Source organism: Ascaphus truei, chromosome 17 (assembly GCF_040206685.1).
Source record: "Ascaphus truei isolate aAscTru1 chromosome 17, aAscTru1.hap1, whole genome shotgun sequence".
NCBI lineage: Eukaryota > Metazoa > Chordata > Amphibia > Anura > Ascaphidae > Ascaphus > Ascaphus truei.
Window position 1 is genome coordinate 13366770 of NC_134499.1, and position 14868 is coordinate 13381637.

Sequence of the window (14868 nt, forward strand, 5' to 3'; positions counted from 1 at the left end):
TCTGTCTCTCCTAACCGCTCAACTCTCCCCCACACCCCTCTGTCTCTCCTAACCACTCACCTCTCCACCTCAACCCTCTGTCTCTCCTAACCACTCACCTCTCCCCCACACCCTTCCTTGTCTCTCCTAACCGCTCACCTCTCCCCCACACCACTCTCTGTCTCTCCTAACCTCTCACCTCTCCCCCACACCACTCTCTGTCTCTCTTAGTGCTCACCTCTTGCTTCCACCCCTCTCTGTCTCTCCCACCCCACCCTGCTCTGTCTCTCTCCTAATCACTCCTCTCACCCACCCCTCCTTTCTCTCTCTTCTAACTGCTAGATCTCTATGGCTTTTTGGAACTACAGCTATTTATAGATCTACATAGCCACGCCTTCCCGACACTAGCCTGCTATTCTTAACCCCTTCACTGCATTAAAGGGCTTAACAATGCAACCCCGCACTTATAAACAAACACGGGGTTAAAGATCAAGTTAAAGCAAAATACATATATTGAAATAATATATAAAATATACAGTAGTACAATGTACACATATTATACAGGAATGTATGCCATAATAATATAACAAACATACATTTACTGTTATACAACATATAGTAATAATTCTATAGTTTGGGAAATGTTACAATACAGTGCATTTCCAGAGAAACCAAATCTTTGCTGTTAGCACAGTTAGCTTTCTTTTAGTCTGCCAATTAGACGGCTATTAAGTTGTTTACAAAAGGTTGGCTGTTTTGTTGGCCAGCGACGTGGAATTGCTCCTTTTAATCACTATTTCTCCAATACAGAGCACGACTCTGTTTAAATGCCCATTATTTGCTCTCTTTCTAACCTTCAATATACTGTAAGTTGTTTGCTGTGAATTCCGAGTGGGACATTCTCTGGCCAAAGTTTCCATGTCTTACCCGGCAGACAGAATATTGCGAGTGGTTATAGAGAGGGACTTGGCGTCTGCTAACGGTTAATGCAAACAGTTCATAATATACAGTAGCGGCGCCGCTGAGCCTAAAGCGGCTGGCACCGCGGTTTAAAAAAAACGGGCGCCGCGCGGCAGTGCCCCGCCACGAGCCGGGAAGGCTCGCGTCTGTTTTCCCGCGCCTCGGGCACTTTCAATAGAAAGCGCCATAGCGCTTTCCTATTGAGGCGCGGGAAAGTCCGGCGATCGTGCGGGGAACTTTTGGCAGCAAGCCCGACACGTGCCCGGCCAGCTCCCGTCTTTTGTCAGACCCAGCTCGGCAGGGACAGTAGAAAAGAGCACATTTTCGAGGCAATTTCTCTTTTTTTTCAGTTCAACTTGGTCATTAAGACATGTTTAAAGCTGCAGTTCAAGCTCTTGGGTTTTTTTTTTTTTTTAACTTCAATAGTTTCATGTGGGCAATCTCTAATTACCTAAAGAACTGCATAGCTGGCGGTCAATTTGTTCTGCGTCTATTGATCGGCGAAGTTTGGCGACATCTTTAGATCTGGGGAATGTAAATGGTTGCTATAGGAACAAACATGCTTGTTAAAATAGAATACAAGAAAATTGGTCTTTCAAAGTTGTTGTTTTTTCAAACAGAAAATGCTAAAAGTATTTTTTCTTACTACAGAACTGATTTATTAAAAAAAACACACATGCAGGATATTGACTGAACTGCAGCTTTAAACTTGTCTGTGTCAAAGATACATATACACTTTATCTATACACAAACACACAAATATATCCTACACATATCTAGGTGTGATAGATATACATATTTATATGTGCTATAGTACTGTAATCTAAGATATATACAAATATATTTTATGCAGATATATATTTATATACACATTTTAAGTTATGGTGGGTGAAAAAGGAGACAGAAAACCTCCACCGTTAGCATATAGCCAATAAAGAATATCACTTGTGGGCACATTCACATGTCTTAGACAGGTCTGCACCCCTGAATTTCACCATTATCACCTAGCATACAGTGCTTCCACTGCAGAAAGGGATTCTGGGAAATGACATGCAAAAGAGCACACAATGTTTCATCCTTTGCCTGAAATATCCATTCACATGGAACCCATATAAGCAAATGCAGTGCTGTTCACACAGCTTTTAAGCACAGCATAGGATTATCTTGCAAAGCCCCATGGCGCCGGTCTCAGGAAGGAGAAGGCTGACTGGAGAGGGCACACCGCCAGGCAGCGCTGGTAAACCAATGCTTCAGCGCAGGAGTCCAGGATGAGCCTGTGCGGGGAGAGAGAGCTACAGACCTCAGGACTCAGAGACAGGCCTCTGCTATGGGAAGGGCAGCAGGCCTCAGGAAACAGGGAGCTGAAGTTACGCTGGAGATCCACCGCTTCAGCACAGGAACCAGGACACGGCCTCTGCAATGGAGATAGAGCATCATGCCTCAGGAACCAGGAACATGAACAAGGAACATGAACTGAACAGCAACAAGGCGGCCAAACAGGTAGCTGTGGCAAACACAGTGAACATCCAAAAAGGATTATGCTCCGCAGAGAAGGATTGTGGGAATGCAGTACTTAAAGGCCAGTGGGCCAATCCCTGGAGGAGGGTGGGAGGGCACTGCTCCAATGAGTGAGTACAAGGCTGGAGCTGCAGTAAATAGCTTGCACAACTGCTGTAAATACCAGGGTGAGTGTTCCAGGACTGCACAGGTCTGTAAGGCAAGGTAAGCAGTAAACTGAGGTGTGGATTCCTTACAGTACCCCCCCCCCCCTTCAGGTGAGACCTCCGGATGAACATAACCACTCCTAGAGTTGGGGGACCTGGAATTGTTCCGGAATTGTCTAGGATTGGGGGTAGAGTCGTGGTCTAGAGACTCGTGGGCACTCCTTTGAGTACCCCCCCCCTGTGAGAACTGCGGCCAGACAGGGCCATCCATGGGTCTCGGGGACATTGAGTTGTTCCTAAAGTGCTTTAGGCGGGAAGGGGATCTGTAAACAAGCAGTTCATTGGCAAGTACCGTTCTAGGAAATGAGAGTGGTGGTAGAGAAGTCATTGGTACGTGGCTCGCCACGCAAAGTGGCTTGGAAATCCAAGGCTGTGAAGAACCAGGGGTTTCCGGAGCAGAAACGGCAGAAGGACCCCCGCTGGGAGCCCAGTCCCGAGTAATGGTACCAGAGTTCAGGACAAGTGGCACCGATAGTTGAAAGAGTATACCAGGGCGACCCTCCGGACAGCCAAAGTCTTTGTTGACGTCTGCACGTAGGAATTTTTGAGGCTCTTCTCCTCCAGAGATTTTCCAGGTAGTGGTCAGCAAGGGTATAGGGTGGGTTGGAGCATTCCCATGTGTTGGTATAAAAGATGACAAGGCAAGCAGTAAACCAGGTTTAGGGACCGAAATCTTGGGGTACGTACTGAGTATTTCCAACACACAGGAAATAACAGGAGCAACAGAAGGTTCCGAGAGGGATAACCATGGGTTCGCAGAGGCAGAGAAGCAATCAGCAGTGGAGCTCCCAAATACTGTAGAACCCTCAGTGAGAGATACTGCACCGACACACTTTATTCGAGCAAATACCCAGTATGTACCTGGCAGATACCTGGAATGCGCCGCTCCTCACCTCTGACAAGCCCCGTTGCGTTTGCCTTCCCAGCCTGGGTTGATGCCTGGCTGACGGGTGGCTGATCTGTTAAATGATAATGATTAGGATTTAATAGGCTGCAATGCTTCGCGTGTCTACCAGATGGCATAAATTCATGAATTGTAATGCAGTATATATATATATATATACTGTGCAGTATTGCAGCCAGGGGGAATAAAATGCTTCAATCCCTGCCTGGAAAATACCTCAATGCACTCGGGCAGAAAACAGTCACAAACCTCAATACACCCGGGTATACCCGAATTCGTGGGACTAGCCGAGCTCGAATAAAGTGTGTCGCCAGTGTAGTATTGTCTGGGGTGTAAAGATCAAAGTCAACGGCAGCGTGTAAAGTTCTAGAGACAATAGGGAGAGAAGCCCCATACTCAAAGTCAATCTTGGGTAGTTCAGGAACCACTGAATGGTCAGTGAAAAGAAACTGCCCCCCCCGCACTGGAGATTTGGGGCGCGGCAAGGGTTACTTCAGATATGGCATCAGAGTCCGGGGAAGGTATGCTGGTCCTTACAGAGATTAGAACAACCGCATGGGGCAGACCACGTCCTGCAATGAACTCCACGGGCATCATACTTGTAATAGGAGTGGGAGTAGGAATAGGCTTTGGGGCTTTAATTTGTGGAACTTGAGAATCAGGCAGTGCAGGGGCAGCATAGGGAGGGGAGCTAGCATCTGAAGCTGAAGTCTGTACTTCAGTTACAGGGACCTGAGAGACTACAAGAGCAGCAGCGAGTAGAGGAATGGAGCTGGAGGCTCAGAACCTATAACAGGAACATCTAGCACTTCAGGGGCACTGGTAGGAGAACTAGCGTCAGGAGCTGGTGCCTGGGAGTCAGTGGCGGGTAGTGGGGGAGTAATGATGGGAGTTAAAGAGACAATAAGCGGCAAGTTGGAACCGGGGAAACTCTTACTAACAGAAACCTTAGAAGTAAAAAGAGTCTTATCAAAAACTGCAAGGGCCCTAACAACAGGGGTACTTGTCATGACAAAAACAGAAATATGTATGTTTACTAGTGCGAAAATTCTGATACTGGAACTGCTAGTCAGTGATATGGGTGTCTGGGTTTGAATAGTGAGAAAATCAGATACAGTGGTAAGTGACAAAGGCCTCGGGCATGGTCAGCACTTATGCGCTGACCCATGCTGAGGCGCGCTTCTGCTCCGCAGTGATACTGCAGCCGCAATGAGAGCGGCTTTAGCAAGCGTGCGGAAGCGTAAGTCTTATGAAAATTTAAAATTTTCGCGCTCATGGGAGCGCAGGGCCGGTCACGTGAGCGGTTCGCCCAATGAGGGCGAACCAGCTCCATGACGTCACTGGCCGCCCCCGACATGCCCCCGGACGGCGCGCTAACCAAGGCCAGGAAAAGCACCCGCTTCCCTCAGCCTCAGCGTGCTTCCACACGGGCTGAGGCACCATGGACTCGGCCTTAGAATCAATCACGAAAGTTCTAGGTTTGCTGGACATGTGTGAGAAAGTACCCTTTAACAAAGGAGTTTTAATTTTAGCTCCAACTAACCCAACGGTTGCTGGAGCACATTTAGATGCAGTGCTAAGGGACTGAGGTTTAGCAAGGGAAGGAAAACAAAATAGCTCAGATTTAAACACCTGAATTTGTAATGTAGGCAGGGTGGTCTCTGACTGTACTAAGGGGGTGACGACAGATACGCTGATCTCTGGAGGAGTTGCTTGGGCAGAGGCATCAGGGAGACCAAGAGCAAGGATGGCCTCTATGGAAAGAGATTCCGAATCTGAAGGAAGGGTTTTACCTCTCTGAGGAGCGGGACTGACAAGGCAAATTTCAGAGAGGGGGGAAACTGTGTACAGGCTTCTAGCTAGCACATATGAAAAAGCATCACTTTTGAGTGTGAGCAGTGTGTCAGCAAAAGTTCCTGGGAACTCAACAACTTGAGCCTCAGGAGGGGCATAAAGACCACTGTTCGCTTTAAACCCTAGGGTTTGAGAAGAGGAGAACACAGACAGTACAAGGGGGGCAACCCCAACTGTGCTGGGCTCTGAAGTGGGTACTTGGGAAGGAATGTCTCGGAAACCAGAAACTACTACAGATTCTATGACAAGGGGACTATGCGCTGAAGCAGGGATCTCAGCTCTCTGAGTGACAGACTGGGTCAACGAAATACCTGGGAGTGGGGATTCTGCGAACAGGCTTAGGGAAAAACCTGGTTCTTGAATACATTTAACTGGAATCAGTATTTTAGCAGAAGTTTCAGGGGACACGACAGCGGAAACTTGAGCTGAAGCAGGGGAATTATAGCAAAGAATATCCAAGGACTTCGCAACCTTAGGGGAGTCATTCAGTGCAACCTCTGCTGTCAGACTTGGCGATTCATTCTCTGATGCTAGAAAGGACGCATTAGCCTGGGGGCAGCAAGGAGTTACAGGGGTTAATACAGGAAAAACCTCAAGGGTTAAGTCAGGCTGTGCCTGAGAATCAGAAAAAGAGAAGCTAGCCTCCGAAAATGGGGTCATAGGGGGTTCAGCCTCTGACCCTGGGACCTCACATTAGTCTGCGGAATACAAGGGTTAACAATGGGGCCCTCAGAGCAGACTAGCAGGGGTTAAAACAGAAATAACCTCGGGAGCAGAGCTTAGAAATTCTGAGTTAGAAAGAGAGGGCAAACAGTGTTCATTCTCTGGTGCTAGGAGAGACTCACTGACCTGGGGAATTCAGGGGTTTACAGTGGGGAACTCATCGGCCTGACTAGCAGGGGTTAAGGCCGACATATCCTTGGGGTCTTAGTAACGGGAGGTGCAATCAGGGCTAGAGACCATGGCCGCTTCTACCTTAGGGGGCAGTGATAGTGGGACAGTTTGGTCTTTTTTTGGAGAGGGAGGTACCCCCACAGGCTTAGCAAAGGACTGGCAGTACAGGGGAACTGCCAAGCAGCAGCGTAGCTGGCGAGGAGGGGGTCCTGTTCTTTTATGCAAATATTCAATGTTAAGGAAAGTACACGGAGCGTATTTTGAGCCTGAGCCAACATGAAGAGGGCGTCCTGTTGTACTACGTGAATGTCCAATGATAAGGCCAGGGCATATAGTGCATCTTGGGCGTCGGCCAGTTCCACAGGGTTCACATTATACCAGGTTAAATGGGAACGAACACAAGCGACCAGAGACTGTTTAAAGTCCTTGAGGCAGTAAGTATTACTAATGAGATCATAACGGCATTTTTTTTGCAAAGGGTTTAAACCTTCATACATAAACTGAACTTCAATCAGGGGTAGTATTTCGCACAGATACTTTTTTTTAAAACTGGGACTGGTCCGCAGGCCGGGACAGGATTTCAGATAGAAACATACCAACCTTCACCACAGGGCGGTCCGAGTTTGTGGGGCCGAGCATACTGTCACCCTTGTGCTCGCCACAAACAAGGGTCGGACCGCGTGGCTGAGGTGGGGTTGTATAAGCACCGACCTTAGACCGCGCAGGCAGATCCGGATTGCGCAGTTCATAGTCGTACATAGCAGGGTCGGGACTGGAGAGAGCCAGGGTCAGGATTGGAGACATGATGGTTAACGTAGTCCAAGCAGGGTGTCGGCAACAGAAGATCAAGCAGGTCTTCCTGCCTCAGTGAAATTGCTGCAGGTCGGGAACGGGGTTTGCGCGAGTGGCGTCCACGGCCCATGGCGCCGGTCTCAGGAAGGAGAAGGCTGACCAGAGAGGGCACACCGCCAGGCAGCACTGGTAAACCAATGCTTCAGCGCAGGAGTCCAGGACGAGCCTGTGCGGGGAGAGAGAGCTACAGACCTCAGGACTCAGAGACAGGCCTCTGCTATGGGAAGGGCAGCAGGCCTCAGGAAACAGGGAGCTGAAGTTACGCTGGAGATCCACCGCTTCAGCACAGGAACCAAGACACGGCCTCTGCAATGGAGAGAGAGCAGCAGGCCCCAGGAACATGAACAAGGAACAGCAACAAGGAACAGCAACAAGGATCATCAACAAGGAACAGCAACAAGGAACAGCAACAAGGAACAGCAACAAGGTGGCCAAAGAGGTAGCTGTGGCAAACACAGTGAACATCCAAAAAGGATTATGCTCGGCAGAGAAGGATTGTGGAAATGCAGTACTTAAAGGCAAGCGGGCCAATCACCGGAGGAGGGTGTGAGGGCACTGCTCCAATGAGTGAGTACAAGGCTGGAGCTGCAGTAAATAGCTTGCACAGCTGCTGTAGATACCAGGGGGAGTGTTCCAGGACTGCACAGGTCTGTAATGCAAGGTAAGCAGTAAACTGAGGTGTGGATTCCTTACAGGAACCCCAACAGACGAGAGCACTCTATCAAAGTGTGTGCCCCAGAGACAACCTGATAGTCTCAAATAATCAGAAAGGATAAGATAATGCCCAATGATATGATGTATTTAATAAAATGTAAGTTTAATGGTGAGCAATGCTCAAAAATAAAATAAGTTTGGACGCAATAAATGTATGAGTCTCAATTTTTGATGACTCAACTATTACCTGGACGAAGAAGCGAATTAAAACACAACACTCTGCAGAGAGAGCAATAGGAACGGGTAAGTATAACAGGATACAGCAAGAGCCTGACAGATAAATAGCGGCGCAGAGGCGAGTGCAAAAATAAACTAACACTCGTCGTCTGCTTAAAGGTGGAATAAATAAACCGCCTGGGACGTGCAGCGCCAGGGATATTAGAAACTCATTGTAGGAATAGATTCTAGTGCTGTCAACCGAATGTCTCAAAACAACGACCTGAAATTACAAGTGCATCTATGAGAGGGGGTACGGCTACTACATTTAACTCCTATGATATTATCAGTGGAGTATAGAAGCCGACTCTGCCGTAACACTATATTGGCGTTCCGTTGTAATGTCACCATGGATTGTCATATTACAACGGAGCGCCAATATAGTCGTCGTTTTGAGACATTCGGTTGACACCACTAGAAACTATTCCTACTATGAGTTTCTAATATCCCTGGCATTGCATGACCTAGGCGGTATGTGTATGTATGTATGTATGTGTGTGTAACCCCCTTTGGGATTACTAGGGCCTTAAGGGGTTAACTGTGTTGGCTCACAGAGTACTGCCCCTTCCCTATCACATGATGCTGGGGTGTCTCAGCAGGGGTTAAGCCCACCCCCTTCTGCCTGGAGACAGTGACATCATGCTAAGCTATAAATAGAGTGTGGAAGCTTCTGGAAGGCAGGCCCCAGGAGGGGTTGAAGAGGAGGGATCTCACTGTGAGAAGACGATATATAGTTCCTATGTTTAGGATAGGGTAAGGTTTCCCTTTGATTATGTTACAGTTAGGGAAAGTGCCATGTTTATGTACAGTCCCAACAAGATGATTTTATCCTACTCACGCGATATACAGAGAGACAGCCTGTGCCCAGAGGGAGCTCCACCAGCCGCAGAGCAAAGGGACTCTATAGGTAGCAGAGTAGTTACAAAGCTTCAGCACCTTCCTAGCGGGACGACTTGGGGGCTGATAGGGAAGCCCATAAACAGGATAGGCCAAGGACACTCCTTATGAGTATTAGAGATTTTTCTGGGGGAGGCACAGGCGGTTGCAGAGGCCCCGCGCTCTTCCCCAAGGCATTCAAATTAAATCCCGGGGGATCGCGTGAGGCCTCTGCAACATCAACTTACAGAGATTCAGCTGGCGTCTGGTGTGTCTCCATGGCAACGCGGCGTCAAATGACCCCGCAGGTCACGCGACGAGACATCACATGACCCCGTGCGACATTTGGCGAAGGGGGGGCATGAGCACCGAGGGATACAAGGCAAGGCAGGGGGGCGCAGGAGCAAAAGTTTGCGCACCCCTGAGGTAATGCATACTGCGCAGCCCTAACTCCGACACTGATATAAACGTCCGAAGAGCCGGGCAGGGAGAGTTACATATACATATACAGGCATACCCCGGTTTAAGGACACTCACTTTAAGTACACTCACGAGTAAGGACATGTCGCCCAATAGGCAAACGGCAGTTCACGCATGCGCCTGTCAGCACGCCCTGAACAGCAATACCAGCTCCCTACATGTACCGAAGCTGTGTGCAAGCGGGGAGACTATAGAGCCTGTTACAAATGCGTTATTTACATCAGTTATGCACGTATATAATGATTGCAGTACAGTACATGCATCGATAAGTGGGGAAAAGGTAGTGCTTCACTTTAAGTACGTTTTCGCTTTACATACATGCTCCGGTCCCATTACGTACGTTAATGCGGGGTATGCCTGTATACAGTTATTTTAGTTGCCTAGGAGGGTTGCGTACTCTGGCGTAGCCGCTTTAAGAAATACCGTAGCGTGCATTGCTAATGGAATTCCTATATCTCTGCCAAGTTCAGGAACAGGGGGACATTCGATACAACAATCGTTGTTTTCTTTCTAGGGTAGCTGGAGTTTGGAACAAGCACTGTGGGAGCGCTCAGTATTCAGTAAAGCTATAGTGCGGAATACTAACACAGTTGGGGCACACTGGGTGAGGGATATTTGAAACACAGAAATGTTTTTGTCTTGGTAATATTGTATGTCTTTATTTATATAGCGCCATTAATGTACATAGCGCTTCACAGTAATAATACACGTGGTAATCAAATAAATAACAGATAATATAAATAACAGATCATGGGAATAAGTGCTTTAGACATAAAAGTAACATTAAGGAAGAGGAGTCCCTGCCCCGAGGAGCTTATAGTCTAATTGGTAGGTAGGGAGAACGTACAGAGACAGTAGGAGGGAGTTCTGGTAAGGGCGTCTGCAGGGGGCCAAGCTTTTTTTTTCAACCAAAAGTTTTTATTGAGTGCATGGTACAATAATCACATTTTCTTCCAACCCATTGTCGTATACAAATGTATCCACAACAACTCATATTAAAAGTATATTCACGAAAGACATACTGGGGTAACGAACAGACCAACAAGACGTACTGACATACTACACCAGGGGGGGGGAGGGAGGGGGGGGCTGCCACCGAACTATTTCAGCTCATCCTGGCTCAACGTGGAGGTTGTAGTTCTCGCTGTCTTCTGGGCTTCCTGTGCTTAGAGGACATCCGATCCACGAGAACTCATGGTGTCTGCCATCGTAGCATTGGTTGCTGAGCTTTTTAATGTATCGTGGCCCTCGCTTGTGTTCTTCTCTACCCCAGTTATTTATTCCCTTAGTTTGGTAAGAGTCTAAGTCGTTCTGTCCTCTACACTCCATCCAAGGAGAATGCGCCCATAACTATTAAAGCAGTATATTGGAGGCATTGACCCCTGGGATATCGTTCAGGCCGAGCCATGGTGACCAGACTTTGAGAAAGTTTGTGCCGGAGTCGTTAACCAGACTCGTTAACTGTTCCATCCGGCAAACATGCCAAATTCGATTTCTGATTTTTGGGATGTTTGGTATCTCTGGTTGCTTCCACAATGCTGCGAGTTCGCACCTCAGAGCAGTTGCAAAATGTGCAATTAATTTGTGCTCCGACCTGTTTAGCCCCCTAGTGCGTCTGGCCAGCAGAAACAACCAGGGGTCCAAAGGGATCGTGCAGTCGAGAATTCTCTGAAGCCAATCTCTGATCTCCTCCCAGATTGGGAGTACCTTAGTGCAGCCCCACAGCATGTGCAGCAAGTCCGCCTGCTCCCCACATTGTTTAGGGCACAATGGGGGGTAACCTCTGACAAACTTTGATAATCGTGTTGGAGTCAGATACCATCTCATTAGGACTTTATACGCGTTCTCCTTTAATGTCGTGCAGATCGAGCTCTTAGCTGCCGCCAAGCTGATTTGATCCCAGTCTTTGTCCTCTAATGTGTCTCCTAGATCCCTTTCCCACCTGTTCCTATATTTTAATGTCACGTCAGCGTCAGGAGTCGGACAGACCACCGCTTTATACATTGTAGAGATAAGTCCCTTGGTTCCTGTTCCAATAGAACAGAGCTGCTCAAAATTAGTGCGTTTAGCTCGAATGGGAAATTTGTCATAGAAAGCTCTTAGCTGGAGGTATCTAAAGAATTCTGAATTTGGAATTGACTTTTCAGACTTAATTTGCTCAAACGATTTAATCGATATCCTACCCTCCAGGTGTCGAAGGCGAGTATAGCCCTTCTGTGTCCATGTAATAAAATCTTTCTTCTGCAGGCCCGGAGCGAAATCAGGGTTTCCCAAAATTGGGGTCATCAAGGAGTGTTGTCTCATCAAGACGTGCTTATATTTGCTTTTGTCCCAAACTACCAAAGAGCCGACTACCGCGGGGAGCGGGTTTGTGAAGTCCTTGCGGACCTTGTTTGGGAGCCATATCAGGTCCTGCAATGCCACCGGGGCACAGCAGGCCGCCTCCAGTGCTACCCAGCGCCTCTGGCTAGGGTGGGTATGCCACTGGATGATTTGAGTTAATTGGGCCGCTCTATAATACGACAACAGGCAAGGTACCGCTAGTCCTCCTTTTGTTGTGGGTCGAATTAGAATACTAGTTTTGATACGGGGGGTTTTATTACCCCAGATAAATTTCACCATTGCGGACTGTAACCCGAAGGATCTCTTCCCTGTTTATTGGGACCGGAAGAGTCTGAAATAGGTACAGTATCCTGGGCAGGAGGTTCATTTTCAGTGATTGGATCCTTCCGATCCAGGATATGTTGTACCCTGCCCATTTCCGGAGGTCTTCCTTCAGAGTCCGAATCAACCTGGGGTAATTCGCTTTATAAATGGTATCAGATTGCTTTGTGATATTTACTCCTAAGTATTTTATGCAGGAGGTTTGCCATTTGAATTCAAAATTTATCGTGATCAATTTCTCAGTAGCTTTAGGTAAATTGATATTTAAGGCTTCTGATTTTGCCTGGTTAATTTTAAATCCCGATATTGTATTAAATTCCCCTAACAATTGGAAGACGTTCGGCAGAGAGGTGAGGGGCTGTGATAGTGTGAGTATCACGTCATCAGCATACAGGGCCACTTTATGTGACTGGTCCCTGATTTGGATGCCTGTTATATTTGGACTGAGACGGATGTGTGCCGCCAGGGGTTCAATACAAAGCGCAAAGAGTAAGGGTGACAGAGGACAGCCCTGTCTGGTGCCGCTCTTTATCTGGAATTCTTCCGAAGGGAAGCCCTGGTGTCTGACCTTCGCCGTCGGTCCCTGATACAGAGCGAGAATTGCCTCTATCATTCTCCTTCCCAACCCAAACGCCCCAAGCGTCGCTCTCAAGTAGGGCCAGTCAATTCTGTCGAACGCTTTTTCAGCATCTAGACTAAGCACCATAGACGGGATACGTTTTTTCTGCGCCAGATCAATTAGGTTAATAATCCGTCTGGTGTTATCAGCTGCTTGCCGACCACATATGAACCCTACTTGATCAGGATGGACCAACCTGGACAACACCTGGTTAAGGCGGTTAGCTAACAGTTTGGAAAAGATTTTTATATCCGAGTTTATTAATGAGATGGGCCTGTAGCTTTTACAGTCCGCTGGGTCCTTTCCTTGTTTGTGGATTACTGAGATAGATGCCTGGAGCATCGAGCTCGGGATGGGGGCACCATCCAAAAAGGAGTTACAAAGTTTTAAGAGATGAGGAGCTAAAATTTTACGAAATTTTTTATAATAGAGGTTGGAAAATCCATCTGGGCCTGGGGCCTTTGCTGCTTTCAGTGCTTTCATTACCTCGAGAAGCTCCTCCATAGTAAATTCTGCCTGCAGTGCGTCCCTCTCCTCTCTGGTCACTGTAGGCAGCTGTGCCTCAGTCATGAACGTCTTAAGCCGTGCTTGTGTGGTTGGCGTGTGTGCCACCTTCGCCCCATCGTAGAGGGTCTCATAGTATTTTTTAAATTCATTGACTATTTTTTTAGGGTCAGAGGTCAGGTCCCCTTGTTTTGTTCGAATTGCCCGAATTTGGGAGACTTGGTTTTTGTCTCTTAGTTTGTTGGCAAGTAAGGTATCTGGCCTGTTTGCTTTCTCAAAATATTTCCGCTTAGTCCATGTCAGCTCTTTCTCAGCCCGGGAGGTCAACAAAATATTCAATTTGGTTTTAGTATCTAGCAACTCCTTAAGGGTCATTGCGTCTTTATTCTTTTTATGTCGAGTTGAGAGGACTGCTAATTCTGCTTGTAATTGATTGATTTTTTTGTCCTTCTCCCTCTTTCGCCTGCTAGCAATCCTCATGAGCTCTCCTCTCAGAGTCGCCTTATGGGCCTCCCATAAGGTAGCCTGCGAAGTCACACTTCCTACGTTCTCCCGAAAATATTCCCTGATTTTATCCCCTACGCTTTGTGCAATAGCGGGGATCTTGAGTAAAACTTCATTGAGCTTCCAGTTCGCTCCTGGTCTGTCTAGACTAAAATTAGTGCACCGCAGCTCTATCGGCGCGTGATCTGACCACGAAATATCGTGGATGCCCGTGTGGGAGATCTGTGAAACCAGTCTACTTGATACAAACAGGTAGTCTATCCGACTGTATCTGTCATGAGGGTGGGAGTAGAATGTGAAACCTTTATCCTGCCGGTGCTGTTCTCGCCAAATATCTATTAGGTTATTGGTGCGCAGCTCTCTACTCCAGGTTTGTCTTATCTTGGAGCTATTTTTACCGCTCGGGGTGCATCTATCGAGTATAGGATCTAGGGTTTGGTTGAAGTCTCCTACCAGTATAACACATCCTGTCGCTAATCTCTGGAGCGCAGCGAAGAACCTTACTAGAAAAGCTTCCGTTCCTTCGCTTGGAGCATAAACGTTTGCCAGCGTGATTGGTTGACCTCTTATTTCACCGGTTAAAATGAGAAATCGGCCGTTGCAGTCTTTTTTAATGGTCTTAATCATCAGGGGCAAACGGTCATGCACCAAGATGGCTACTCCCCTCTTTTTTTTTGTGGCTGAGGCTGAGAACCAGTTCTTATACCTATAATCAATAAATTTTGGGGCATTGGTTTTAGAAAAATGTGTTTCCTGTAAGAGGATGATGTCAGGGTCTGTTTTTTTATAGTCTGCCATAGCTAGTCTGCGCTTCCCTGGATTATTGAAGCCCTTAACATTATGTGATATGATAGTAACCCCTTTATTCATGATTGTAGTTTCCAACCTTTACTCTTGCGTAATCCACCGTCTGAGCCTCTGGTGACAGCGATGTGGGTGTCGGATGGTCTCGTGCTTGAGTCCACTTGTCCGCAGTCTGGAGCGATGGCATGGGGGTACAAAGGGAAACACACTGGGGAAACATCGAGAAACACAAATCAACAATTATTTCAACATAGAGTAACATTCCGGGGGCTGGGCGAGAGCTAGCTCCCCCAGTCCCCTTCTTTGCCCTTGTCAGGCGT